At 42.9% G+C, this 25,118-nt stretch overlaps 1 long non-coding RNA gene across 1 annotated transcript; it reads right to left on the bottom strand.

Annotated features, from left to right (window-relative positions):
- Window positions 1–8,588: 8,588 nt before the first annotated feature.
- Window positions 8,589–24,834, bottom strand: LOC110570249. Its single transcript, XR_002479712.1, has 3 exons — window positions 24,707–24,834; window positions 9,997–10,148; window positions 8,589–9,580 (listed from the first exon to the last, which is right to left on the bottom strand). It is a non-coding gene; the product is annotated as an uncharacterized LOC110570249 (long non-coding RNA).
- Between the last annotated feature and the right edge of the window lie 284 nt (window positions 24,835–25,118).

Raw genomic sequence — 25,118 nt, 5'->3', positions numbered from 1 at the left:
AACCAAAACAATTAGGATGTTAGAAACAAATCCAGCAGTCTTTACTGAGGTAGTAACCTTGTTTTAAGAAAGAGAACAAGACAGAGATTCTTGTTAAAACTGGGATATACTCTTTCTAAGAATGTAATGATCACTTACTAGAATGAAATTGAATAACGAAGTAAAAGGCTTTCAACTAAAAGCAGGATTTTCAAATATCATTGTATAAGAGAACTATAATATGTGGAATCATTTAAGGGCGTGCTGTTTGAAATGAGGACAATCACCATAAATTAAACTGTAAGCCACTTTGAGAATCCCGCTTTCTTATTCAACAGGGCTCTTAACCCCACACTCGGTATTACAGCAAGAGATCCATTGTGACCAAACCCTGCAACCGAGGGTGGACATTAAAATGACAAAGCCGGGTGGTGTGAGCATTTCGACCACAGCGGATCTCTCTAGTAACACTGTGACTGGCGCCTCACCCACAAACCCGCAGGCTGCTAGCCCAAACTATACATTTTTTTAAAAGAACCCATTACTCACAGCGGCAGGACGCGTTAGAGAAGATTCTCCATCGTCTATGGAAGGCGGGTATCTTAGGAAAGTGGTCAATGATCTCCGCGAACAACTGCAGAGGACTGAGCGACCTGGTTCCAGCCCAGCTCTCAGAGGGCTGAATAACCAATCAAACCGCGGGCCGGCCGATTTCCATAAGCTTCTTCCCTTTCCCTTCCCGTTAGTTATCCAGCTGGATCCTCAGATACTTACCGGTAGCTGTCAGCGTCCATCTGGGCGCCTTTGTTTTCCTTTTGTCACATCAGCAGCTTCCATCGTGACTGCCACCGCAGCCGCACTGGGTCCGGACTGGATGCCGATGCCGCAGTCAGCAGCACCCCCCCCGCCCCGCCCCCGCCACCCCCAGCAGCCTTTTTTTTTCTTTTCTTTTTAAAGAGATAGGACCATCATCAGCCTTAGGTTTTAATAACGCTGCAGAATGAGCATGTTTGCTCAAGTGGTGCAAAATGACAGCAAGTGCGGTTTCTATTCTCACCAAATTGCAAAGATGAATTTCAGGACGTAGGCATGGTAACAAAAGACTGGCTCTGTTAAACACTAGCCCTGTGACCTTAGACAAGTCACTCGTGGGTCTCATTTTAGTTCATGGAAAATGAGGAGTTGTGACCAGGCGATGATCAGTCTGGAAATCCTATCATTAACTACAATTAAATACAAGGACATCAGCCACATACTCACTGATAAAATACAATAATACACTATGTGTGCATTGCAGGTTATAGCTCACAAAGTGCTTTTTGTATTTTGTTTGGATTTGGGTATGAAGTTCCATGGTTTAAAAGAAAAAACATTTACCCAAAATGTTTTGTAAATTGTGAAATGTTGTACAGCTGTAAAATGTTCTAAGTTTTCATTGTTACTGTCAGTTTAGTAATAAAAATATTTTAACAATAAATTAGAGTTCTACCTTCTTGAAGCTTCCTACACATGGGGGATGTGAAATACCAAGAGTCTAGTTTCATAAATAGCTTTTCCCCTGGTGCCCTTGGGTGCACCATATTCCTCATAGCCTCCTAGTAGGCCTGCCTACGCCAATAGAAACCTAGAACGGAGGCTTATCTAGAACTACTTCTAGAATTTGAAGCTCCTGGTTGCTTTATGAGCAAAATACCTAACTCAGCTCTGCCAACTCCAGACCTGAAAAGGCTAAACTGTTCTCTCCTGGGAAGACCAACGCGGGCCCAGAATGTCAGCAACCACTCCAGAAGCCATGCACCTGCCTCTCTGCAGCGTGGGCCTCCGTGGGGCTGCCACTTAAGACACCAAATCTAATTTCCTTTGTGTCCTAGATGCACAGATTCAGATACATATATCGTCCTAGGAAATAGTAGGGAAATGTCTTATTCAGATAAAATCAACAAGGGAGAAATAATGTCCTGAGGACCTTCTATCTGATCCTCACCAAGGGGAGGCCACCAGCAGTCTGGCCCTTAGTGGTATGCCCCCATGGGGGTGAGCTTTGCCCCTCCAGAGGTGCCTCAATTCTAACAGCACCACTTTGGTCATCACCACATTAATAAAGCCCACATCTATGGAACGCTGGCGCTCGGGTAGGCACAGGGGACTGAGAGATGAATCTTCGGTTTCTTCTTCACACAACATGATCATCTACATACTTACAACTTTGAACCATTAGGCCCCCAGGGGGGTAGATGTTATAAACTGTAAGTATTTATAATAACCCATTCGTCCACCTTCCAAGGAAAATGGGTTCCTAATGAGATCATTTTGTTTTGTTCAGTGTAGCCGTGCTGGGAGGCAGGCAGCAGAAACAAAACAATAATGACAGTACAGTTTTGTGCTAATTAGATGGAAAATGTGTGTTTATTTTAGAAAATACGAGAAATATAACTCATAATCCTACCGTGTGAAATAGCTGTTTTTTATCTTTTGATATATTTGCTATTTGCATACATATGATATATATATATGTTTTATATCTGGTTTTCCCACTTAACATTATATTGAAAATATTTTCCTCTTCCATTCTTTGAAGACCTACTTTTTAATTATACTGTAGTGTATTCAACCAGTTCCCTACTGTTGGTCCTTTAGATTGACATATATTATTTTCAGGAAGGTTATACTGTTTTGCCCACCTACACACACCACATGAAAGTGCCCCAGTGACATACTGGTTATGTAGAAATGGCCAAATGACACAGAGGTTAACACATCAGTTCCTTCCTGAGCAGGGCACATGGCATGCCTTTGTGCTGTTACAGGGATTTGCACGTGTGCACATGTGGCTCCATGAGAAGCGCAGCCCTTGGCCTCACCACTGTTCAGACACACTAGCTCACTCAAGAAGCCGTACGGGGTCACTTCAATCTGTGGTACTATTTATGGTTTTGAACATTGTTGTCAAAAGGTTTAGACTTTGTCCTAAAAATGATCAGAAACCAAAGGTTTCTAGATAATCAGTGAATCACAAATCTTCCATGTTCTGGTAAAAGATTGACTGTTGAGGTACACAGTTTAGATGTCAGCACGTCGTTCCTCACCTTAAGCTGACCCTAGCCAATGGTGTGAGAGAGTATTATCTAGTACCTCCCTTGCCCAGAACTATGAAGACTTAGCCACTTTTCTAGAGCTTTTAAAGAGCTAGCACCACCAACTCTCTGGCTTCTTCTCCTGGATGACTCCCAGCCATGGCTCTCGCCATGGCCCACTCTTCCTTTCCAGCCTCATCATGTAGCCTGGAGTCCACGTGGCCTTTGTGACCCTCTTCCATAAAGCTTAAGAGTGTCAGATATTTATCAACTCAGAAATGGCCATTGTTCAACCGGAACAACGTCAGCTCAATCTCAGCATCTACTCATAATTCTAGAGTCTTAGCCTTAATATCTTCATCAGTTTCTGTAACTCCCTGTGTTTAATGCCAGAACACTCTCACTCACAACAATTGCTTTTAGCAGTTTAGTAGGGCAGCCATGGATTTGACCCCTATAAACCAGTAAATGTCTAGGCAGAAAGCACCTGCGCTTTTTGACCTTCAGTTTCTCCTTCTGTGAAAGGGCGATATTACCTCCCAATACAGGAATACACAGTTCTTGGCATATAATAGGTATTCAAATTATAGAAGTTATTCGTTTTTTTACAATATTTTTTCTGCTTTAAGTCTCTTTCCCCATTTGAGAAGTGTAATTTTAAAGGTGAGAGCCAGACACTTGCCCTTAAAAGCCACCTATATAACCTCAACTCAAGACTTTCAGAAAATCCCCAGCTACTTCTAAATGACGTGGCTTAAGAAGGACATGTAGACTCTGAGTTATGAAAATATGGAAGGCAGAAGGTAACAACTCTCAGAACTATGACCTCATAATCATTGTGCCTCCTCACTACAACCGAACAGGCAAGTAAAGGCATCTGCCATGTTGTAGATTTTTTTTAAATCCCCCACAGCGTCTAGCCCAGGGTGGGCATGTAGTAGGTGTGTGGCCAATGTTAGCTAACAGAAAACTTGGGGCAGAGGCCCCACTTCTTCCTTGGGCCAATTTTGTTTCCATATCCTGCTGTCATATTTAGGGGACCAGAATATGCGTCCCTAAAATATGTTATTTTGGCTTAAGGATTATTTTGCACTGAAAACAGTTGAGAAACAGCAGAAGAAAGCTCTTTATCCTCCTCTTAATCATCAGAGAGGAACACAGATATGTTATATACATAACATATCTTGCTAAAACCACCCTTATATGTCATTAGTGTCCCCATATAGTTTCCACAGTTTGCCACCCCTGAAAGCCTAAATCCCTTCTCCATTTTCTTGTCCCATCTCTCCAAACGTATTGTTCTTTGTGAAGACCCTATACAGAGCCCCAAGTTCTAACCACCCTTTGAGTTACTGCTCATCGTTGAGTTCCTCTGGTGTTAACGCACATTGCACACATTATTAAAATGTGTGTGTTTCTCTCTTGTTAATCTGTATTTTGTCAGTTCAGTTTCCAGAGTCCTGTCTGCAGAACATAGAAGAATAGAAGAAAAGGGTTTCCTTTTCCCTTGCCTACAGTTATAGACTTTCCACTGGTTCTCTGAACTATTTTCTAAGAAGTCAGTCCCTAGACCTTAGCCCTGACAACATTCCCTGCAGTTTTCCAGTCCTGTGGTGTTCCGAAAAAAGCAGGCTTCCTGAGGCACAGACACGTAGACCAACATCTCACTACACAGCTTCCTTGCAAGTAGCTTTCTGTACAAAGGCAAGGTGGTGTTCCTCTGTCTTTGCTTCACAATGTAACAACATCACAATGGAGCATTGCAGACTGGGTACATCTTAATTACAAGGTACCCAATTCTGCCACAGGATGCAGGGTAGGCAAAATAACAATCAATTTTTAAGATGATGCTTAAAGTCATCCTGGTCACCTTAGAAAAAAAATTGCACACCAGTTTACAGGATCATCAACTCACTATAAAAGGAATACTGTCATCAATAACCTAAACCTCACTGAGACCACAAAACAGAGTCTAAACAGGTAGGAGTTGTCTCAGATGAGCCTCCCTGCTCCCACATTTTAAAAAGGGACTCCTGGGTGGCTCAGTTGGTTAAGCATCTGCTTTCAGCTCAGGTCATCATCCCAGGGTCCTGCCTTGGGCTCTCTGTTCAGCAGGGAGCCTGCTTCTCCCTCTCCCTCTGCCTGCCACTCCCCCTGCTTGTGCTCTCTCTCTCTGACAAATAAATAAAATCTTAAAAAAAAAAAAAAGAAAAAAGAAAACCTTGGGGGCGCCTGGGTGTCTCAATCAGTTACATATCTGCCTTTGGCTCAGGTCCTGATCTTAGGGTCCTGGGATAGAGCTCCGCATCCATCTGGGCTCCCTGCTGAGCAGGGAGCCTGCTTCTCCCTCTCCCTCTGCCCCTCCCCCTGTTCATGCTCCCTCTGTCTCTCTCAAACACATAAATAAAATCTTAAAAAAAAAAAAGAAAACCTTGAAAACCATCGCGTTTAAAATATGTAAAAATCAACCATCCTACCATTCAGGAAAAAAAAAACAACACTGTTGGTATTTTAGTGGATATAAATCATTCCACATTATTTCCTGTAACAATTTATTAATTTATCTCGTGGCTTCTATGTACAAGGCCCTTTCCACCTGCTACAGTAATAAGTGGCAGAAAACCAGGCAGGGGCCCTTCTATGAGGAGCTTACATTGCAATGGGGAGAGACCAAATAGACACAAACACGTAGATGCCAAGCAGTTAAATAAATGTTACCAAGGAAATTAAGTACCGTAGGAGGGTAGTAATGGTGTTGGAGAGGTGCTACTTTATTTTTTTTAAAGATTTTATTTATTTATTTGAGAGAGAGAAAGTGTGTACAAGTGGGGCGGCAGAAGGAGAGGGAGAAGCAGACTCCCCTCTGAGCAGGAAGCCCGATGAGCAGTTCTCTCCCAGGACTGCGGGATCACAACCCAACCTGAAGGGAGATGCTTATCCAACTGAGCCACCCAAGGAACCCTAGAGAGGTGCTACTTTTGACAAAGAAGGAATCCAATCAAAAGTTATGTACCAGACATTCATTATATGCCAGAGTTAGGAAATATAGAATTTTCAGGTTTAGAACCAGAGCTACAATTCTTAATTTAATAAGATTAAAGTCAATAATAACTAAAGGAAAACATTTTAAAAAAGACAGCCACTCAACATTTTCATATATTTTTCTTTTTTTTTCTTTGATACTCAAAGTTAGTTTATTTTTAATTGCACAAGTCACATATAATTGCATTCTTCTTGGACATGATCTGAACACTGCAGCTAAAATGAATTTTCCATTATAGCTAGCCCATCCTCCATTTCTCATCTCAGAATAAGTAACCATTATCATATGTCTCCTTCCAGAGTGAATCTTTCAATCATGCATGCTCATACAGACATAGCAATAGATTGTATCGAATCTTCAGAAGAACATAAATTATACTTTCCTTCCAGCAACTTGCTTTTTGCACCTAATAATCTATCAGTAAATATTCTGTTTCCATGCCAGTACCCTGATCTTTCTAACTATCAAATGCTATTCCATAGTTAGGACACATCACAGTGTATTTAACTCTTCCATTTTGGTAGATATTAAAGTGACTTCCAATTTGCATTATTAAAAAATAAAACTACGTGCCTCTTTGTGTCCATGGGACTCAGGCAGGTAAGATGGAGTGGAATTGCTGGATCATAGAATCTAAATTTTAGTTAGTTGGTTAGTTATTTTAAAGAGAGAGAAAGTGCAACAGGGAAGGGCAGAGGGAGAGAGAGAATTTTAAGCAGTCTCCACACCCAGCATGGAGCCCAACTAGGGACTTGATCTCACGACCTTGAGATCATGACCCTGAGATCATGACCTGAGCCAAAATCAAGAGTCGATGCTTTACCGACTGAGCCACCCAGGCGCCCCTAAATTTTAATATATACTGTCTAATGACTCTAGCATTTACAGTGCTTGTACTGGGGGCGCCTGGGTGGTTCAGTCAGTTAAGCATCTGCCTTCGGCTCAGGTCATGATGTCAGGGTCCTGGGATCGAGCCCCTCGACAGGCTCCCTGCTCAGCAGGAGAGTCTGCTTCTCCCTCTCTCTCTGCCCCTCCCCCTGCTTGTGTGCACGCTCTCTCTCTCTCAAATAAATAAAATCTTTAAATAAAAAAATAAAGTGCTTGTATTGGTTTAAACTTCCACCAGAGATGTACCCTTTGCAAAATTAAAGCCACAATATACTTACCATTTAAGACCGTATTTTCGCCCACATAACAAAACACCATGAACAATTTTCTATGTATTTAAGTGTCTTTTTAAAAGATAATTTTTAATGGAGGTGTTTTATTCTATCTCAGTTGTGTTAAACTGCTTTTTTTTCTAAATTGATTTCCCTACTGTTGGATATTCCAGATATATCCAATTGCAGCTATAATCTTCATATGCTTTTGGGATCATTTCTTTATGCCACATTCTTTGACGTTAATAATGGGCCAGAGAGGATGGACATGTTTAAAGCGTCTTACATAAGAGTTGCCAAATTGCCCTCCAGAAGACTTCACCAGTTGATATTCCCACCAGAAGGTAAGAGTAACCACAGGTACGTTTGATGAGCCTCCCAGGTGTCCATCAGGATTTACATGGTACGAGAAATCATGAAGGACTTTATGAAGGTGCTGAACTGCTCACTACGGATGGGTCCCGCACCACAACATGGGACAATGTGGCAGAATGGGTGAGTGAATGTGCTATCTATGGTCAAGCCCTGGCTTCCCACTGCCCACTGTGGGCCCTAGAAACACGACTTGATGTCTTCATGCCTCAGCTTCTTCGAGGGTAAAATAGGAATGTTAATAACACCCTCGTGGGCATTTGTGTGGACTAAATGAACCTATGTATACAAAGCTTTTAGCACAGCACCTGATTCAGCTGTCTCATAAATATTAGCAAGAAATTATTACAGCTTTGCTGTTTTCCATAGTGTCCAATGCCTGCACTATAAAGTCCAGTATTCATTTGTTCAACATGCTTATTGAGTAATTCCTATGAATCAGACAGGGATAAATAAGTATCCTTGCCCATGTGACAAATCTATTTGAAAATTTATTAGGAAGAATATCCACTACAAGAAACACTGTCTCTTGTGAATAATAGCAATTATATACACATGCATTTGCCTTCTTGCCTTTGTTCTTGGGAAGTTCAGAGCAAAATTTAATGCTCTATTATGATAATACCGATACTATTGGTCTGTTGATTTAGTATATTGATTTATTTCTCATTCTGATACTTTTCTCACTTTTCATTTCATGATCATTGGCCTTGCTTGGAGTAGCTTTTATATAGATATATAACTGTATACTTAAACACCTGTACATTCTAAGTTATGAATAAGGAAACTTTTCTTTTTTTTTTTTTAAGATTTTATTTATTTATTTGAGAGACTGAATGAGAGAGAGAAAGAGCACATGAGAGGGGGGAGGGTCAGAGGGAGAAGCAGACTCCTTGCTGAGCAGGAAGCCTGATGCGGGACTCAATCCTGGGACTCCAGGATCATGACCTGAGCCGAAGGCAGTCGCTTAACCAACTGAGCCACCCAGGCACCCAGGAAACTTTTCATTTAAACAGCTATAGAGCTTTCAGAAAAAGGACCAAAAGCAGAAAGTGTAACAAAGCACAAACAACAAAGAATTCTAAATAAAAGGAGCCAGAACTGATTTTTGTGATGGGTATCTATATACTTTTGGAAAAGACAAAAAAAATGGGGTGGGGGGCTTGAAACTCCTGACCTTTGGTTTCCTGGGCACCTGAGCCAGTAAGTGGTGGAAACTGATTTAAGCAGGAACGGAAACCCACATTCATTTTGTATCTGCAGAGTTCCAGGCACTACGTTGGTTACTCTAATGCTTGGTCTTCACAAAAGTAGTCCTTCGGGGTAGGTATTATTCCCCAACTAGATGAAGAAGCTGATGTCTAGAGTGATTCATGCCCAGGTCTCTGTAATTGCCACCCCCATTCTCAGTAAGGAGCAACATGCTGGCATCTCCTGTCACACCCAGGGCTGGCCAAGAAGAAAGACAGGGGCAGGGCTCTCTTCAAGAGGCCTAAAGCTGAGTAATCCTCTTACTGGCTTAAAAGAAGTAGGATGTGTAATACTTTTTTTTTTATATAAGGAATATGGAGAAATATAGATATCATATCAGAATATAGTAATATGAGACATAAAGATGTACATGCTGTGGTCCATAAAACCCGCGGCTAGAATTTATCCTGATTAATTTAACAAAACTAAACTCTATAGTCATAAAGATATTTTTGCAGCATTATCTGTATTCGGTACAGCTTAAATGAACATAGAGTAAATTATGAAATGATATAGTCATCAAAATAAAATAAAAAGAGAACCTAGGAAAAGCTACATAACTTGCAGGTCCCACTACCAAATAAAAACATCGGTTGCCTTGCTCAAAATTATTAAGAATTTCAAGATGTTGACCACAGATCATTAAACCAGGTCCAGGGCCCTTCTGAGCATGGGATCCAGTGGGACTTCATGAAGCTGACCTTGATAGAAACACAGAAAATGTTTACAATATGTTACACAGGAAACAAAATACGTGAAGCAAATGCACCACAACTGTAATTACATAGAACATATATGCACATGCAAAAAGTTTGGGAATTAACTCCCCTGACAGTTGCCCTGCCATCCTCACTCAGGTCAGCCCAGTGTGGCCTGGGGTCCCAGGAAGAGACGGCATGCCAGTGCCATTCCACATATGGCTGCCAGGTTTGTGACCATAATTGTCCTGAGCTATCTTAGTCATCAGGAGCCTACCTAGTCCAGGTTCTTATCTGAAATGCTACCTGAAGAATTCTTTCATGTCCAGTAACACAACAACCAAAAAATTGGTTGAGAATGGTTAGGCACAAACTATAAAATCAACAAAGCTGATTTATAAGATGTAAACTTAAAATACCTCAAGAAAATGTCTCAGTCCTGGTCCTGATCCTCCTGGAGCGGTGTTGTCAAGTGATCCTCTGAGTCTCATGCAGTTTTTTGCCTTGTACCGCCTGTGTCCAGGCTTCCCTGGGCCTTTATGTTCACCACAAAGCTTTGGCCCCATGGCGTCTGCAGGGGGACAAAGCCAACCAGTAGAGGGTATGGTGATGGGTCCCTGACCGGGTGAGCTCGTGTGCAGATCTGCTGCCACTCACAGGATGTGAACAGGGCCTGGGAGCCTGTCGGGCCACTTACCCAGGACATTCACCGAGAACGAGCAGAGCCAGGGAGGAAAACCAAACACATGGTCTGTTGGGAGGGTCGTAAAACAAGACTGAATTGTGCGTGAGACTCTGGGGGCACATATTTTTGCCAGGCAGCAAGGCTAGTACCCTGGGGGTTCATTGAACAAAGTCTTCAATACAGGGTGAGAGGGGTCAGTATTTCAGACCTCAGATGTTGACCATTCCATGCTTTAAGAGCCTGAAAAAATAGGAACTGCCAATAGCTACACAGTTGGAGACTGATTTGGACTTTGAAGGCGATTTAATTTTTACCACATGACATTTCACAAGGTGAACGCAACACAACCAAGTGTGTGGACCCAGCCCAGCTGCTTCCTAACAGCCGACAGTGTGCTCACTGCTCTGTTCGAACACAAAAGTATTAACAAGCTTGCCCAATTTGCAAGAAAATGCAGAGCCAGAACTCAGACCCTTGTCTGGGCAAACTGCATCTACCAAAATCAGCCACCATCTCTGCCCATGGATTTTGGACACTGCGTCATCTCTCAGAGTCTCAAGCTCTTCTCTAATGATTGCTTATGGAATATTCCCATTCTCTTTCCCTGCAGTGGGCATCCATTGAAGTGAGACATTCAAGATCTATTTAGGCTCTCTGCCTTCCCACAGCTGACACCCGTCCAGCTGACTGAACTGAGTCACTACCCACTGAACAGCCATCATGGCCAACCAACTCCTTCCAGGCCTCTCTCTTCCATCATCCCCTCATCTGGCGTGTGGGTGGCCCTCCCTGGTAAAACTAGTTGGCTTTTCCTGGAAGCCACTTCCAGATTTCACAGCCACATCATAAACACTTCCCACTTAATCCTTAGGTCTGCAGTCACATAAATTGGATTTTCCACCTTTCATTAAGAAACTGCTGACTCAGAAACAGGATAACTTTCTACTGCACGCTCTTGAGAAATCTTCATATATCTCACTTTAGGCTTCTTCAGGCTCACCATTGTAGACTCATAGGATCACAAATCTTTTAATATTATGGACATAAATATGAGGCACAGAGAGGTGGACTGACTTCCTATGGGTAACACAGTTAATAAGTATCGAATGATAAGTATCCAAAGAGCTCTAATTGGAACCTTTTCTTTTATTACTCCAGGATGCACCCCCCCACACACACACATACCTTCAATGTAGTGAAATAGACAATGTTAGGTATTCACTGTAAACTCTATTGTCCAGATTTACCTGAAACACTCTATGTGTTCCTTTTGTTGTTGTTTTTAGACTGAGCTGACACTAAGTTTCCAATGTAGTTGCATACAGTTTAGCAAAATAGTTCTCACATGTTTTAAAATTTTCTCTGTATCCTTGTTTATCCCCTTGATTTGTTTCTGGTTGTGTTGTATCCTGGTAGTTCGGATGAGGTAAAAAATCAAGAATGACAAATGATCCTTGAAACCCACTTCTAAGCAAATGGTCACTGAAGACACAGAATAATGATATGGGGCAAGATTTGGGGGCTGCAGAATATAAACGGTAGAAGGAGGACCAACTGCTTTCCTAGAGGCAGAACTGGGTGTTTTGTTTTCACATTGTTGATTTTTTTCATCTTTTCCAATAAGGTCCTTGTTTTTCTCCCACCAAGCATTCTGAAAATTTGGCTATTTTCTGCCTTTAATTATATAGGCAGTTCTCTTCACAAACTTAAGTGGCATACCTAAATGTCTGTTGCTCAATGTGTCAACTTTAAGATAGATGTCAACAGTAGACTATCCGCTGTAAGAAATGGATAAATTACATCACTTTCCCTCCATTTGTCAGGAAAGTGGTGTCCCTGCTGTGGGGGGGGGGGAGGGGGGGAGGAGGAAGCAGAGGATTTAGTGATCCCTGAGGGCCTCTCCTCCCATTGATTGCAAAATCAAAAAGGGTAATGACTCTTATCCTACACATGCAGGCTCAGATCCCTCAAAAACAAAGGTTTGAATAACCCCAAGGAGGAAAGAACCCCAGCTGTCCAGGAGGTGCTGGCTAAAGACAAAGAATCCAGACTAAGCAGCAAAGAAGGAAACTCTTAAATACAAGTTAGAGCCTCAGGACCAATCACAGAAACAGGGACTATAACCTCTACCCATATTTAGTATTAACACATAGGATACTGGTAGTAATGGACCTTACAATTAAATCCACAAGTGGCAGATCATAAAACAAGTTTAAGAGAACTTATAAAAGAAAGTATACCAGCCAGGGCGCCTGGGTGGCTCAGTTGGTTAAGCGACTGCCTTCGGCTCAGGTCATGATCCTGGAGTCCCGGGATCGAGTCCCGCATCGGGCTCCCTGCTCAGCGGGGAGTCTGCTTCTCCCTCTGACCCTCCCCCCTCTCATGTACTCGCTCTCTCTCATTCTCTCTCTCTCAAATAAATAAATAAAATCTTTAAAAAAAAAAAAAAGAAAGTATACCAGCCAGACATACAGGACCTGGGTCTGAGTGAATATATGAAAGAGTTTGGTTTGTCTCCCTTTACAAAAGGTGTGTCATTCTGGTCCTATGACTGATAGTAGCATTATATAAGGAGAAAACGTTTCTTTTTGTGAACAGTACATATGGAACCTCCAAGCACACTCTTTCACATGCTGCTGGCTGGAGCCTCAGGTCCTGCCCACAGAGACCTCTCCATAAGGCTGTTTGGGGGTCCCTACCTTCTCCCAGAATAAGCAATCCAAGAAAGAGAATAAGGAGGAAGCCACAATGCCCTCTGTGTCCTAATTTCAGAAGTGATACTCCATCTTGATCAATCTACTCGTTGGACACAAGCCACCAAATACAGCCCACGTTAAGCAGAATGGCTCACCTTTTGAAGGGAGGCAGGTCCAAGAGTTTGCGAACGTATTTCAAAACCACTGCACAGTATGTGATCTGGACATGCTTTCTTTCTTTTTATCTACCCAGCATCTCACCAACATGCCTACCTGGGGATGCACTCACTGTGGGGAAGACTTCCATCCTGAACCCTGGCAGCTAGGACATGGGCCCATCCCTAAACTCTGGCTATTCAAATCTATGCTCTGGGATTTGAGCCTTGATGGAGTGTTTCACAGACTTGGGGATCGTTGAGGAAGTGGTTTCCTGTGATGAAACCCTGGATCTTCCCCCCTACCCAGCTGTCCTTCCTTTGTCCCTGTCTGTTTTCTGAGTCTTCTCAACAGTGAAATGAGCTACCCAGTATCTTCCAATAATTTTATTTTCTGCCTGTTGGTCAAACTCAGCTGGTCTTGCTTGGCACATGCTCTTAGCAAATACAAATGTATTAAAGTCCCAGCAAAATAATCTACTCAGAGCCCCACCGGAGAACCAAGGGCAATGAAATGCCTCAACACACTTACCACTAGACCCTGTGTATATGTTTGTTTACTTGTATGTGTGCATATCCATCTGAATGCCAGCTCTATAAAAGACAGTCTTATCAGTTTTATATCTTTTGAAAAATAACTTTATATTTTGAACTCATTTATGAATCGCAAGAAGCTGCAAAAAAAAAGTGGTAGAGAGAATTCCTGTGTACACTTCATCAGCTTCCCAAATGATAACATCTGCGTAAGTGTAGCGCATACTCAAAATCAAGGAACATGGCATTATTATCATTGGTATTGTACTATCAACTCAAATGCAGATCTTTTTCTTCTCTTTTTAATTGAAGTATAATTAACATACAGTGTTATATCAGTTTCGGGTGTATAATATAGTGATCCAACAATCCTATACATTACTCTGTGCTCATCATGATAAGTGTACACTTAATCCCCTTCACCTATTTCACCCATCCCCCACCCCCCTCCCTTCTGGTAACCATCAGTTTGTTCTCTGTACTTAAGACTCTGCTTTTTGGGATGCCTGGGTGGCTCAGTTGGTTAAGCATCTGCCTTCGGCTCAGGTCGTGATCCCAGGGGTCCTGGGAGTCTGCTTCTCCATCTGCCTGCCCCTCCCCCTGCTTGTGCTCTCTCTCTCTCTCTCTCTCTCTCTCTCTGTCAAATAAATAAAATCTTAAAAAAAAAAAGAGTCTGTTTTTTGTCTGCCTCCTTTTCCTTTGTTCATATGTTTTGTTTTTTAAATTGCACATATGAGTGAAATCATATGATATTTGTCTTTTTCTGACTTATTACCCTCTGTCTTTCTCTGACTTATACCCTCTAGATCCATCCATGTTGTTGCAAATGGCAAGATTTCATTCTTTTTTATGGCTGAGCAGTATTCCATATATACCACATGAAAAGATGCTCAATATCACTCATCATCAGAGAAATGCAAATCAAAACCACAATGAGATATCACCTTACACCTGTCAGAATGGCTAGAATCAAGAAGACTGGAAAACCCAGTGTTGCTGAGGATGTGGTGAAAAAGGAACCCTGGGCACTGTTGGTGAGAATGTAAATTGGTGCAGCCACAGTGGAGAACAGTACCGAGGCTCCTCAAAAAATTAAAAATACAATTACCATATGATCCAGCAATTCCATTACTGGGTATTTATTTACCTAAAGAAAATAAAAACAGTAATTTAAAAAGATATATGCACCCTATGTTTATTGCAGCATTATTTGCAATAGCCAAGATATGGAAGCAGCCCGTGTCCATCTATAGATGAATGGAAAAACAAGATGTGGTTTCATATCTTCAGGACCTGTTAATAGTGCTTAGCACATGGTAAACACCCAACCAATTCTTGCTGAATGAACAAATAGGTGAATAAGTGAATCAATTATAGCAGTACTTGGTGAAATTAAGTAGACACTTTTAATACCAAGTTGTAGGATGCAACCCCATATGGAGAAAGAGGAAGGGAAAAAGAGAAGGGGGGCGGGAGGGGTCATGGAATGTAAGGTGGTGGGGACAAGAAGTGAGATTTTTTGAGCAGCCTCCAAAGAAGTGATAAATTTTACAGATGTTTTCCTATTGGATGCACTGTGACAATCCCTTCAAAAAACCCTACAATAATATTCTACATTATTCTTTGAAGTCATATTTGACTTCAAAGGCTTAGAAGTCATATTTGAATTTCATTTAAGCACATCCACAAATAGAGATGATCCTCAAGGCATTCCAGATATATTTGGAGTACGTTAACTTACTAACAATTCTTGACACCGTAACTTCATTGGAGAAGAATATAAAATGAAGGAGAGGGGACATGCAACATACACTGACTCACTGGACAGTTATGGACGGAAGTGGTGCAGGACTGTAATGGAAGGAGAGGCCTGCCCCAGCTCATCCTCATGGGTGGAGGCCTGTGGGGGTAGCAGCAAGACACAAAGGGATCCCAAGAGACATGTAAAGACCGCAGATCACAATCGACTGTCACCCTATGACACTGGTGAAGTGAGCTGGGACCCACGGAAGAACAGGGAAGAATGTGCAATTGGGAAGAACAGAAGGAAGTTAAAATTAGGTTCATTAAGTCATAGATATCAGATTCCATTCTTTTTATGATTGCAGACCCACCAGGAAATTATCCCAAACTCAAAACTGCATGAAGTGAGTTGAATGATAGCCCCCCTCCTCCTGCAAAAAAAGCTGCATTCTCCAGAATCTGTGATTCAACCTTACTTGGAAAAGGGGTCTTACAGATATAATTTAAGATCTTGAGATGAGTTCACCCTGGATTATTTGGATGGACCCTAAATCCAATGACAAGTGTCCTTGTAAGAGACAGAAGAGGAGGTGACACAGACACAGAGGAAAAGGCCATGGGAAGATAAAAGCAAAGATGGGCATGATGATCTACAAGGAACAGCTGGAACCACCAGCAGGTAGAAGAGGCAAGGAAGGATTCCCCTAGAGCCTTCGGGGGGGGGCATGTCTCTGCCGACACCCGGATATGGAACTTCTGGCCTCCAAAACTTGTGGCCTTCACACGGCCTCCAAGTGAGAAAATAAATGTCTGTCACTTTAAGTCACAAAGTCTGCGGTAATTTGTGATGGCAGCCCTAGGAAACGAATACACAGCATGAGAACAAACATTGTCAGGTTTGAAAATGTGGGCTAGTAGAGCTTTCAAGACATTGAGTAATACCATCTGTATCAGTCAGGGTTCAACCAGTCCCGTAGGAGATAATGAGATCTGTTGGGACAAACTGGCTTGTGCAATCATAGGGGCTGGCTAGGACAGTCCGAAACGTGGAGGGCAGGCTGGCGCCCTTGGCACACATGAATACGGCTGTCCTCAGGTTGACTTCTTCTTCCTCAGCTCAGCTCTTAAGGCCTTTTCCACAGAGTGCTGAAGGCCCACCCAGATTACCTAGGACAATACTCCCTTACTTAATGTCAGCTGACTTTGGACTTTATCACATCTACAAAATACCCTCAGAGCATCACCTAGATTGGCGTTTGGTTGAATAACTGGGGATGGTAGCCTCTTCACGTTGACACATAGGCAAAACCACCACACCTTCTCTGAGCTACTACTTCATGGGCCGTTGTGCTGGAAGTGTGTACCCTCAAGTTGGTCCCACGTTTTCTAGTCCAGAAGTGACCGCTCCCAACAACAGTTCTGACCATGACTCATCGTCCCCATAGCAGCAGACCTAGAATCCAATACAGAGCAAAACGTGGTTAAGGATAGAGATGGTCTGTCAAGAAACATCTGACAAAGCTGTAAATTGAAAAAATGAACGTAGAAATAATCTTCTGGTTCTTTTCACCTCCCACTAGAGTGGGCTTTTCAACTACAAAATGAAAAGGTCATTTTTCCGCTCTCACTTCCGCCTCGTGGGGAAAACAGTCTTGTGTAACTGATACCCTGGATCCACAGACAACATAACATTTTTATTTCAGAGCTAAAAATAAAGAGTTGTTGCCGGGAGGAAGGGGTCAGGTAGAGTCAACTCCTGCCAGGGTTCTCTGTGTAGAATTTAGACAAGAGGTTGCAAGTTGGCAGCAGTAAGTCTGGTGATGAGAGCCAAGCCAGCGAGGAAGGCAGACAGAAAACTGGGGACAGCCAGGCCCTGAATAGTGTCACTGAGTGCCCAGACCAGTGCCCACCACTGTCTACCCACAGATCGCTGCTTATGTGGGAAAAACACTGAGATCTGCTTGGGACTCGCCGATTTCTGTGAGTTTTCTCTTATTTGCAGAACAAGAAATGTGGCTGATGGGACAAAAACAGTATTTCCACAAAATCTGTCCTGCCTGCTTCATCAGGTTATTATGTGAATTAAATTTGCCAATGCATCTATAAACAAGATACTAAAATAAGGCCTTTTAACATCATGCCCAGCAGGTGACAACTGCCAAGAAAGGTGTGCTTATTTGTCCTAAGTGATACCACAACACACATGAAGCAAATGGCTTACTTGTGAGGTTTGCTGGAAAAAAAGCTTAGGAAATCAAAATATTTGGATTTTTTTGATTCAGGAAAACAAGAGTAAATTGTATTTTTCACAAAGAGGAGAGAACGTTAATGTTTGTGAATTTCCAATTTGCATCTAAATATACATTTCCACTTAATGACAGATTTTGAAAGATTTTCAGCAAGTCAAGGAGATATTCACAATGCCACGCTAACTCATCTAACTTGAAAAAGGCATAAGTTACTTGTACCAGCTCATTTGCTGCCTCACTTTGTGTGGACCAGGAAGAAGCTATGGATCCATGAGATATGGAAACTAGAAAAAAATTATGTTATGCCCCTAGTAAACCTTGGAAGGTCATCAAAGACCACCTCTCTGCATCAGGCCAGCCAAAATCTAAACCACCCATGGGAGATGAGTGCTTGCCTAGCCCGTCATGTCACCTGCTCCCCATTAATCAGGATGACATCTGGAGTCCAACGTGCCCTCTTGAATTCTGGAAAGCATTCTGGTGCATGATGACGGCGTTTTTCCTTGGATCATGAAAGTGAAATGTATTTAGTCAAGCTGCAATAGCACACTATGCCCTCATGTCGACCTCAGAAAGTTGTCCCCATTTTAGAGGGGGCAGGCGAAATAGGTGAAGGGGTTTAAGAAGAGGATTGAACTTCTGGTTTTAAAATAAGTAAGTCATAGGGATGTAATGTACAGCACAGAGAATAGAGTTGATATTGTAATAACTTTGTGTGGTGTGATGATAACTAGATTTATTGGGGGAATCATTTCATAGTATATGAAAATATGGAATCACTATGATGGACACCTGAAACTAATAGGATATTGTATGTCAATTAGACTTCAGTTAAAAAATAAAATAAAATAAATAAGACATCTCAAAACCCCGCCCCCTAAACCTCTACTGGTTTGTAAAGAATGGTTTGCCATAATAAGCAAACACTTTCACTTTACCACTTCTAGAAAGATCAACATTAACTGGAGGGTTATCAGAGTGGTTAAGCACAGACGTTCCTCGATTGAATGTCCAACTTCATCACATAGCTGTGTGGTCTTTTGCAAGTTACATGGGGGGATATATCAAAGGGGATATATTAATCATGTTTTTTTTATTCTGTATATTTTATGATGCTTTCACATCTTGGGGTCCTTGCTGGCTAGGGGAGTGACTGCCCCTTTCCGGGGGGCTAGCTAATTTCTAGAGTTAGCAAGCAACTGGACTGAGAGCATGCCTTTCATATGCAAACCGACCAGTCCAAAGCCCATATTCCCAAGCACCTCTTTTATCTGACTCTCTCACACCAAGCCAGTACTTCCCTGGCCCCGTATCATTCAAGGGCCGGGTCCTGAAGAACAGGAGACCACCTCTATAAAGCAAGGCCCACCAAAATTATTCAAGGTGTCCAATCCTAAATCTGCTTAAACTTGACAACACTTCTTTACCCATTCCTTCTTGTTCTCATAGAAACCACACTAAAGACTCTGGGCCATGCTTTCTCCTTCATACTCCGCGTCTTGATGCTGGTACTTCTCTATGTGGCCCTATGTGGTGTCACGTACACCTCCTCTTAGAAACTTTAAGGTATAAAACTTCTTCCAGTGTCATCCCTCTCTCTGTTGTCACTTGGTCACCTCTATAAATTAAGCCCTGGGTACAAATGAAACAGGATGATATTGAAGTTTCCCACCTCTAAAGCCAGTATGAACATCAAGCAACTGAATGCCTGTAAAGCATACAGAATAGCACTGGTGCTTTGTATGGCCATCATGGGTTAGCTGTTCCTAACTGGGCCATATTGCTCCCTGTCTTCCGATGGAGAGCCTGGCATGGCTCCTCACCACCAGTGCCCTGGCGAGGTTCCTCTCATTCCCTGTCTTGTGATTAGAGCCTCCCTGCTTCCAACACCATGTCTTGCTGCACTGTCCTCCTTCAAACATACCTCTTCTTTCTGTCTGATTTCCAGACTCCTAAAAGTGTGCTGTCTGGTAGACCAAGACCAAGAGTACACATTTCTTCCCAAGAGGGCCTGGGCTGGCCCAGGAACTCATGTCCTCCTCTGCCCAGTGCACACATCTGTCCCAACGCGCCCTGATGATTCAGTCATGCGCCTCTCCAAGATATCAACAAAGGTGTGGAATATATTACTCCCCACAGTAACATTTTGAACATAATAGCCATAACAGCTACTAACAATACCTATTAGTCTCCTATGAGCCAGTGGTTTTGTCCCTTTCCCTTAAATCTTACTCCTTAGTACAATTCTTGGATATAAGTATCATTTTACAAGCAAGAAAACCATTGCACAGAGAATTTAAGCAATCGACCCAAAGTAATGACCACTGAGGGGCCGTGACAAATTTCAAATGCGTATCTACCTGACTCCTAGCCACCCCCTTATCACATCATTGTGCGAGCTTGCCTTTAACATTCTTGGGGTACTGTTTACCACTACTGTTAATACACGTGGTCATTCTCACCATCACTGTTGACTCTGTACTACTGGTCAACATCACAGGGGTTTTTATCTCTCCAGTTATCCCTCCCATCAGTGAAGAATCAAACTTCCAGCATAAGCAGCCAGGGCCACTTCCATTTAAGACACTAGCAAACCAGGTTTCTTGTCGACCTTTCTTCCATAATTTACCTCTTCTCTAGTTCGTACTGTTTATTGTAAAATCATTCATGCTTAAATATCATCTTTTTTCTCTAATAGAATAATTTTGGAAACAAAACAGCAACAACTCTCTATGTTTGAAACCAGGCTGAGGACTATTTGTTAGCCACTTCCCAAGAGGAAGAAATCTTTCCATTCTATCATATTTTCCAGTTAATTATCCAGTTCAATGATCAATTATCAATTGATAAATATTAATTATCCAAATAATTGTGGAAATTGAGTGATCTGATTTATTACCTGGATTTTCTAGGCAAAGCTATAAAACTCTATGGGTTTTCTAGGCATATTTATTCATTTTGTATAAAAGCAAAAATTATTTTATAATAATAAGACTGACTATAAGTTGATTAAAGCATTTTCACATATGGCCAGGGTTGGCGTTTGAACCTTTACTGAAGCAATTTATTTCATTTAGAAAATTATCCTACTCCATAGGAGCATTTAGGACCTCTGACCCAAGCCAAAAGCATTGAGTCGATGAATAAGCAGTTAAAATTCCAAGATAGGCCATAAAGACTCATTATGGTTAGAAAGGTCACAGAATTCTGATACATTTACATCAACATGGATGGGACTGGAGGAGATTATGCTAAGTGAAATAAGTCAAGCAGAGAAAGTCAATTATTATATGGTTTCACTTATTTGTGGAACATAAGGAATAGCATGGAGGACATTAGGAGAAGGAAGGGAAAAATGAAGGGAGGGAAATCGGAGGGAAAGATGAACCATGAGAGACTAGGGACTCTGAGAAACATACAGGGTGTTGGAGGGGAGGGGGGAGGGGGGATTGGTTATCCCGGTGATGGGTATTAAGAAGGGCACGTACTGCATGGAGCACTGAGTGTTATACGAAAACAATGGATCGTGGATCACCACATCAAAAACCAGTGATGTATTGTATGGTGACTAACATAACATAATAAAATTTAAAAAAAAAAAAAGAACTCTGATACAGGGATTTCTTTAATCTATTTTTCCCAAAAGAATAAACCAAAGCTCAGAGATGTTGATGCGTTGTAAAGCTCATGGCCAGATGATGTGTAGTGTTGTCTTTAAATACAAACAACGTACTGTCAATAATACTTAGCATGAACAATGCTTCAATAACAACATTCACTCAACTATATAAGGGCCTTCAATTGTGCCAGGGGCTGTGCCAAGTCTTGGGATTAGCAACAGAAGAAACACATTGCTACATTGAAAGGATTAGAGTCTCCTGGGGGAGCCAGGCATGCAAAAGCTTAAAGTACAAGGTGATAATGATATATATGCTAGAGGGACCATTGAGGTGCTTGCCATGGGAGTATAGGCGGGGAACTCACTCTGTGTGAGTGGCTGAGAGCTGTCAGCAGGCAGTTATAACCCACTAAAGGGTCTACACGAATGAACGGGTCTACAGACTCTTACAGACAGATGGTACATTTTCCTTTTCACCTGTGTAAAATTCCAGCCCTGCAGGCTGTCAAACGTGTCTCTCCAGCACTCTCAATTGCCTACATCTTGCCACACTGACCTCTTCTCCTGCCCCCAAATGTCCTGCCTGGGCTCTCTTAAGCACATTCTCTCACATCTGCCCTTCTCCTTACACTCCCCTCTTACCCCATCTTGGTCTCAGAGGCCACGCATCAACCTCCACAGGAACAAATGGATCTCTCGAGACTCTTGGTCTGGGAAATCATCTCCAGCTCTTCCAAGACCATGTATGGGTGCCCTTTCTCTGCTTCCTTAGCTCCTCAGTGACCCAGCCCTCTCTTTCGAAACTGCCCTAGCCCTCAGGAATGGATTCAGGGACCATGCCACTGTGCCCAGGACAGATTCATCCTAAGCATTCAACAAGTAGGAATAACAGCAGTTTTTTGAAAATTGAGATCAAAATTCCATTTCCACTTAAACAATTGCACAAAGAGAATGGCATGTCCCTTGAACTCCATAATTCTTTACCTAAAATGCACATTGCAGGGGTTGGTGCACCTGGGTGGCTCAGTTGGTTAAGCTTCCAACTCATGATTTCAGCTCAGGTCATGTTCTCAGGGTCATGAGATCGAGCCCCATGTCCAGCCGCAGGTTGAGCTCTGCACTGAGCGTAGAGCCTGCTTAAGATTCTCTCTCTTCCCCTCTCACTCTGTCCCTCTCTACCCTTGCTCGAACTTGCATGTACTATCAATATAAATAAATAAATAAATAAATAAATAAATAAATAAATAAATAAAATGCACATTGCCAGGGAATCCGGTTTATTCACATCAGTAAGCTAGCAGATGCTAAAACTCCCAAGTTCCCAAGTACGGCAGGATCTCTAGGGTGACTCTCAGTGTATTCAAGGGTATGTTTGGGTTTTTTATGTTCTCTAATAAACTTTGTGCTATATTAGGTATAGCATGTGTACAAGGCATTCAGATTTTTTTTCAAATTTTTTTATTCTTTTTTTTATTAACATATAAGGCATTCAGATATTAACCAACCTTTTTGTATGATGGCAGTAATGATTATGAAGTGAGACAAAATGTACTTGTCAACTGTGAATCAGTATACAAATGTGAGGGACCAGGAGCATCTGGACTCTGCCAGGCCTGGGACCCTTCAGGCGCACCTGTCTCTGGTCCATTCCAGACTGTTCCCCTCCTTCTCTCCAGGCCTAGCCTAACCTAGCTGAACACGCGGCAGTGACCAAGAAAACTACCCCCAACCCAAGAATGGCTCCAACTTCAGTAACAAACAATACTTAATACAAACATCAAGGCCACTATAAGCTTGGCACACTCCCTTCTCCAGCTTGATGATTGCTTATATTTGGGACTTCCCAGCAACCCCCCACCCATCACCACTGGTGAGCTAGAAGCTTCTCCCAACATAATGGGGGGTGGGGGGTGCATGGTGTTCATCATCATTGTCATCAAGCACTAGCACAAAGAGGAGTAGCTCAGAACCTTGGGAGGAGCTTGTTTTCGAGCCAACTGCCTGAGCCGACTCCAGGCTCTGCCTCTCCCCGGCTGTGTGAACTTGAACATGTTAACTAGCTTGTCCTGATTCTTCATCTGAAAAATTCAACAATAATAAAACTTCTCTGTAAGAGTTTTTGTGAACACGAAGTGGGCCAACAATTTTGGGGATTAGAAAAGTGCCTAGCACACAGAAAGGACGCAATACATTCACTATTATTATCAGCACCATCATCATTCCGTTGGTTTTCAGGAAACTAACTCAAACTAGTTTAGGCAGAAAGGGAAAATTCTGGCTTCAGAAGTACAGAAACAGGAACTTGAAACTCCACAAGACCTCTCTCTCTGTCCTTTGTCTCTGTTCCTCTCTTTGGCGGGGCTAATTCTCTTCACAAGAAGCATCGAATGAGGGAGACCCTCCCCACTGGGGCTCCTGGGTTGGTCCGGCCACTCCCGTGAACAGGACATGAGGTTTGAGGAAGGTGGTAGCTCTCACTCAAACCTGATGGAAAGGAGCTCCTTGAAACAGGGGCACTCTTGCACACAGATAAAGGAGTCATCTGTTACCACGCTCGCTGCCGGCTTCCACAGACGCATTTTGATAGAGTACAACCCCTTCCCTTACGGAACCCTTTTCTTTCTCATTCATTCATCCTCACACCTGTTTAAACATTTAATCACATGTCTGTAAGGTGCCAGGTGCTGTGCTTCGAGGTGGAATCAGAGATGAAAAAGACACAGCCTCTCAAGACTCTAGATTCCCTTTTATCCTTTCAGCCACCTTCTTGGCCAGAACAAATCCATTTTGTGAATAAAAAGAAATCACTTCTGCCCAGAGATTGATGCCCGGCCGTGCTCCCTCTGAAACAATGAAGACGGCAGTTGTGGCTCCACAGAGGCCACCTTGTCCCCGAGACAGCGACTTCTGAAGGCCCAGGAGCAGCTGCTTCTGCTCACGGGTGACAAGTGACATGATTCAGTGGATCCCTCCACAAATGACGACGGGGCAAGTGTTGGTATAATCTCACCGTGAATGTTTGGAATGTGGAGGAGAGCCATGGGCGAAAACATGGAGCCCAGCTCTAGAACACACAAACGGGAGCCGGAGAGAAGTGTGTGAGGGGCCAGGCGGCAAAGCCAGCGTGAGTGAGGCCGACCCCCGGCCCCCCTTCCACAGCGTGCCCCCAGTTCATCCTGGGCCATGTCCTTCCCCCAGCTCAGCCTTCTGTGAACATTTCTCAGGTCCCCTGAACGTTTGTGTCCCACACAATTTACACGTTGAAGCCCTAATCCCCCGTGGGATGGTATTTGGTGGGAGGTAGCTTTGAGAAGTGATTAGGTCACAAGAGCTCCATCCTCACGACAGGATTAGTGCCCTTCTAAGAAGAGATGCGAGAGAAATGATCTCTCTGTCGGCCACATAAGGACACAGCATGAAGGCTGCCATCTCCAAAACAGGAACTCACCTGGCACCCTGATCCCAGACTTCCCTCCGGAACCGTGAGAAATACGTTTCTGTTGTTGAAGCCTCCAGCGTGTGGCATTTGTCCTAACAGCCCGAGCTGACCAAGATGCGCCCCCTAGTGCCAAGGCTGCCGTGGGTTCTGGGGATAGAAGGAGAAGAAAGAGAAGTAAGAACGGTCCCTGCCCAGAGGAGCGTAGACACCCCCTGGGCAGAAACTCACACGCTGGCAGGGACTGCGGTGTGTGCACAACTGGGTGCATACCAAGTGCTGGGGGAACGGGACCCAGAAGGAGACCGTGACTCGGCCTCAGGGACTCAGGTGCCAATGAAAGATTGTGTGAAATTCTGAAGAGTGGCTCTTGTGCCCCCAAATATTGTCCAAGTCCCATTCTAAAAAGTAATATTTATTTCAT

The sequence above is a fragment of the Neomonachus schauinslandi genome, chromosome 3, assembly GCF_002201575.2.
Source record: "Neomonachus schauinslandi chromosome 3, ASM220157v2, whole genome shotgun sequence".
NCBI lineage: Eukaryota > Metazoa > Chordata > Mammalia > Carnivora > Phocidae > Neomonachus > Neomonachus schauinslandi.
This window is presented reverse-complemented; position numbering and strand designations above follow the sequence as displayed.